Source organism: Vombatus ursinus, unplaced genomic scaffold (assembly GCF_900497805.2).
Source record: "Vombatus ursinus unplaced genomic scaffold, bare-nosed wombat genome assembly UNPS02014847.1, whole genome shotgun sequence".
NCBI lineage: Eukaryota > Metazoa > Chordata > Mammalia > Diprotodontia > Vombatidae > Vombatus > Vombatus ursinus.
Window position 1 is genome coordinate 9,687,703 of NW_020954625.1, and position 6,184 is coordinate 9,693,886.

Below are 6,184 nucleotides of genomic sequence, written 5' to 3' on the forward strand. Positions count from 1 at the left end.
TCCTTCCTTCCTTCCTTCCTTCCTTCCTTCCTTCCTTCCTTCCTTCCCTCCTTCCCTCCTTCCTTCTCCCCACCAGTACTAAGACTCTCTCACACTAAAATATACAGAATGCAGGGATTACATGAACTTTTCAATTAAGTGGAAGGCAATCATTGCTTTTGAGGAACTCAAAAAATTCAATGAAACAAGCAGCTATTACCTATCCACTAAATATAAGGCACTCTGCCAGATTCTGGAAATATAAAGACATAAACAAAACAGTCATGACCCAAGATGATAACTAGGTAAGTAGGTAGATAGTTAGATTTAGATAGATATGAGAGAAAAAAAATCATCATCAACATCAAATATCCTTTAAATGCTTACTATGTTCAGCCTGTTTTATCAGAAAAAAAGATGTTAAGATTTGCTCTGGTCTTTATATGTTATACTGGTTAATATCCAGGCAGGGGGATGGCTATATTCATTAAAAAGCTATTTAACAAGACATTGGTAGTACCATGTGTCTTTTATAGAATATAAGTGCTGATAAATTTTAAAGGGCATACAAATGTGAAATGAGTTTTTAAAAATCTCTTGACATGGTTTTATGAAGAATGCTAACCATTTTCTAAATGGAAGCTGAACAATTTGAGGATATATCATGAGCACTGCATTAATAAACAATTCTGCCAATTACCTGAAAAAGTTCAACCATCTCCTCAAATATCCAATGTACCTATGTAGTAGATTGCTTTCCAAGTAAGAAAGACATGATCAATTAAATAATCTTGGGCATGAAGAAATATGAGTATATTTAGGTGGCTTTTTCTTATAATTTTAAATGACTTCTTTTCAATTTTCCAATTATTGAACCAAGGACAAAAAAAATTGGGGTAAACTTCCAAACCAGCCTCCTTTGTTACTTACTTGTAGTTCTCTCATGCCCTTGATCCTTGATGCCTTTGCTGGATGACAATCACCAATATTTCTGAATGATATAGAGGATTTGTATTATAGAAGTACATGAATTAATGAGTCACAAAGGAGAAAAGCAAACTGCTCCAAGCAGTCATTCTGAACTAAAGGGATTTCAATAACCCTCTCACCAACTCTCTAGCTAAAAATAATATAGCAAAACAGTATTTGGCAAGTTTTTAACTTGTTTAAAAAAGAGGTAGGCAGTGCTTTGAAGGAATAAAAATAGCACACCATTACTTTATGTCTGCATGCTATTTGTTGCCATGAAGCATGTATTCTTTTGTTAACAACTTGTTCTCATTTTGAGGATGAGGAGCAGAGGAAACAGAAGAAGTCTAGGAAAGTAACATTCCTAATTTTCTTAATGATGGGCAAAATATTGAATGAACATAGGACCATAATGGTCTAAATGGGACCTCAGAGGTCCTATTGTCAATATCTTCATTCATTATGTAAAATTATTTTTATTTCATTAAACATTTCCCAATTATGTTTAAAAATTAACAATGTTAAAAAAAATTGAGTGCCAAATTCTTTCTCTCCATAAAGTCCCTTTTTCCTCCTTAAGAAGGCAAGCAAATAGATATTGATGATACGTGCACAATCATGTAAAACACTTTTCCATATTAGTCACATTGCAAAAAAAAACAAATAAAATTAAACAATAAAACTAAGATAGTAAAAAAGTATATTTTATTCTGTATTTAGAGTTGATCAGTTTGCTCTCTCAAGGTGGATAGTATTTTTCATCATGAATGTTTTGGAATTCTCTTTAGTTATTGTATTGATCAGAGCAGCTAAATCTTTCACAGTTTATCATTCTTACAATGTTATTGTTACTATGTACAATGTTCTCCTGGTTCAGCTCCCTTCAGTTTGCATGAGTGTACATAAGTCTTCCCAGGTTTTCTGAAACCATACCCTTCATCATTTCTTATAGAATAATAATAGTATTCTATCAAGATCCTCTGCTACAAATTGTTAAGCCATTCCCCAATTGGTAAGCATCTCCTCAATTTTCAATTCTTTGTTATCATAAAAAGAACTCATTTACATATATACATGTATACACATATGTGCATGTGTGTATATGTATATTATATATGTGTATATATGTATACAATTATATGTGTCTATATATATGTTTGTGTGAATATAATATATATATGTATATACATATATATACATATATTACAAATGGGTTATTTTCCCTTTTTCTTTAATCTCATTGTGTTACAGACCTAATAGTGGTATTGATGGGTAAAAGAGTATGAACAGTTTTATAGCTCTTTGGGTATAGTTCCAAATTATTCTCTAGAAAGGTTGGACTAGTTCACATCTCCATCAACAGTGTATTAATGCCCCAGTTTTCTAAATCCTCTCCAGTATTTGTCATTTTTCTTTTCTGCCATGTTAGCCTATCTTATAAATGTTAGGTGGTATCTAAGAAATGTTTTAATTTGCATTTCTCTAATTAGTAATAATTTAGAGCATTTTATGTGACTATTGATAGCTTTGATTTATTTTTTTCTGAAAACTGCCTCTTCATATCCTTTGATCACTTATCAACTAAGGATTGCCTCTTATTTTTATAAATTTGGGTCAGTTTCCTATCTTTTACAGTGGAGAGGAAGATGGGGTGATTGTGTGCAACACTTGAACTGTACTCTCACCAAAATTGGGTTAAAGAGGGAATACCATACACAGTTGGTTATAGAAATGTATCTTTCCCTACAGGAAAGTAAAAGAAAGAGATAAGAGAAAGCAAGAATAGAAAGGAGGGAGGATTGAGGAAGGTGGAAGTTAGAAGCAAAACACTTTTGATAAGGGAGAGGGTGAAAAGTAAGAGAGAGAAAGAGACCATGATGAGGTGAAAATGGGTCTATTATTTAGACATATAGGGTGATGCCATAAGCAAATTAAGGGAGCATGAAATAATTTATCTGTCAGATTTATGGATAAAGGAAGAATTTATGACCAAACAAGCAAAAGAGATCTGGCATATAATGGAAGAATGAGATGCAAAATGGACAATTTTGATTATATTATATTTTAAAGGTTTTATATAAACAAAACCAATATAGCCAATATTAGAAGGAAAGAAGAAAACTAGTGGAAAGTTTTTACAAAACTTATTTGATAAAAACATAATTTCTCAAATATATAGAGAACCAAGTCAAATTTATAATAATGCAAGTCATTTTCTCCATTGATAAATGGTCAAAGGACATGAACAGACAGTTTTCAGAAGAAGAAAGTAAAGCCATTTATTTTCATATTAAAAAATATTCTGAATTACTGTTGATTGGAGAAATGTAAATTAAAACAACTCTGGAGTATGGCTTCACACCTGTCAGATTGGTTAATAAGATATAAAAATAAAATGAGCTAGATGCTCTCAGAAAAATCTGGAAAGTCATACATGAACTGATGCAAATAGAATTGAGTAGAACCAGAACAGTGCACATAGTAGCACCAATACTGTAAGTATGATCAGCTGTAAATGACTTAACTATTTTCAGCAATACATTGATCCAAGACAATTCCAAAGGACTCATAATAAAAAACACTATCTACCTCTAGAGAAAGAACTGATGAAATCTGAATGTAGGTTGAAGTAGATAGCTAGAAAGATAGAGATATATAGATACATATACATGCAATTCTTTGTTTTACTTTTTTTGGTCTGAGTTTTATTTCACAATATAACTAATATGGAGATGTTTTTCATGACTGCACATATATAATCTATTTAGGGTTGGTTGCCTCCTCAATGATGGGGAGAGAGGGAAAAATTTGGAAATCAAAATTTAAAAAAATGAAAATGCCTTTGACATATAATTGGAAAAAATGAATTATTTTTCAAAATAAATTTAAATGTTTTAGTATTAATATAAAAATATTTTCCTCTGAAAGGATCTCCAGACCACATTTTGAAAACTACTAATTTATGCACATGCAGTATATTTAGTTCATAGTCTGATAAGTCTTAGTTTTGTTTTGTTTTTTTCTTTAGCTGTAGAATGCTCTTATTTCCTTCTTTTAAGGAGTTCTCTATTTGAATCCCCTTCTCCAATTCAGATCATGAAATTTCCTGTAATTTATAATTTTAGAGAGTTGTCTAGGACACTGAAAAGTAGTGTGATGTCCCCAATGGAAATGTTGCTTTTATGTGTTAGAGGTCGAGCTTGAACTTACCTATTCAAGATTTTAAGGGCAACCATACATACATTTGGCCATCCTGGATCATTACATGTGATAGTCCAATAAAAGAGGTATTAGCCAAGAGAATATGACTTTGAAGGCATATGTTCCCTGACTTTAGTATTAATGGACTGTCACATGGAAAAGGGATTTTGGGCTTGTGATGGTTGGTACCAAAGGGCAGAATTAATGACAATGGGTAGAAGGGACAAAGAGGCAAATTTTAGCAATTAAAGGGAGAACAAAAAATTAAACTTTCTAACAATGATTCTTTATGGAAGTGGAATGGAGTACATGAGTAGCAGATAATGACTACCCCCTCATTGGAAGTTTTCAAACAAAAGTTGGATTGACATTTTGGGGGATTTGTATTTTGGCAATTGTTGTTCACTTATGGGTTGGAATAAATGTCCTTTGAAGTTCCTTCCAACTCTAGAATTCTCTGATTATGTAGTCACTGTTTTTGTAATGAAGAGTGAAAGATTAAAACTTTGCATACTTAATGATAACTATCTGAATGGAAATGAAATAATTATTCACAGTTCTCTCTCTCTTATTTCTTTCATATTTTTGGCATCATTTCAATACACTGTAAAAAGGTCCATATTTTCCTCTGTCTGCCTGAGAATTGGTTTTTTTTTTTTTCCTTAAATAAAGCACACTGATTGTGGAGTAATTTGTTCCAGTATTTTTTTTTGTTTTTATAATTCAACTACACTACCTTTCTTATATGCCTATGTTTTTAGAGTATTTGAAAGTCAAATATCTTTCTCTAGTCTTTTTCAATTTTGTTTTTCCTATGACTGTTTCAAATGCCTCTCTTGTATAGAACATGTTGCTTTCTTCCAGGTCTGAAGGATTTAGCTTACAATTTTCTGCTTTTCAGCATATGTGATTCTTTTCTCTTTTGTTACTGCTACCGAGTGTGGAATGGCCTTGTGTTATTTGAATTTCCTTTTATCTGTATGTAAAGGTTTTTCTCTTGTCAGGTTGCTGAATTTGGTTTTTGTCACTGGAATTGTTAAATTTGACCAGTATTTGTCTTGGAGTATGATTCATGTTTCTGTTTAGTTGTTTCATTATTTGTGTCCAACTCTTTATAACACCATTTATAGTTTTCTTGGCAAAAGATACTGGAGTTTCTGCACATTTCCTTCTCCAGCTCATTTTAAGATGAAAAAATTGAGATAAGTGACTTGTCCATAATCACACAGCTAGTAAATGTCTAAGGCCAACTTTGAACTCAAGTCTTCCTGAGTTCAATTCTGCTACTTTATCCACTGTGCGACCTACATGTCCTAATATGATGTAATTTTAACCCCTATGCAGTCCATATGTTCTTTCAATTGATGCTTGAAAATAAATCTAAGTTGCTAAGTCTAATGACCTTTTCTCAATTCCTGTACTCAACTCCCTGTTTTCTCAAGTTTCTGTAGCTTTTAAAACTGCCTAGCCCCCTCTCATCCCTAACACTCTCTTCTCTCTATGTTTCATGACACTGATCTTTTCTGGTACTAATTCTACCTGTCTTACTTTTTCTGTCTCTTTTGATGAATCTGCGTTCAAGTAATGTCTGCTAATCACAGGTATGGCTCAAGGCTCTGACCTTAACCCTTCTCTTTTCTCTCTACATTTTTTTAATTTAGTGATTTCACTAGCTCCCACAGTTTTAAGAATCATCTCTATGCAGATAAATCAGATCCACTTGTCTATCCCTAATCTTTCTCTGGCTCTCCACTCTCACATCTCCAATTGGCAATTAAATATCTAGAACAGGATATGTCATAGCTGTCTTAGATTCAACATATCTAAAACTGAACTCATTATCTTTTCCCTAAAACCTTTTCCTTTTTCAAACTTCCCCATTATTGTCACAGATACAGTCATACACTAAGTCAACAAAGTTTACATCCTCAACTTCTCATTTTCTCTCGGTCCCCATATGCAATCTATCAGTGTTACCTTTGCAACATATCTTGTACACGATCCTTTTTCTCCTCTGACAATACAATCACCCTAC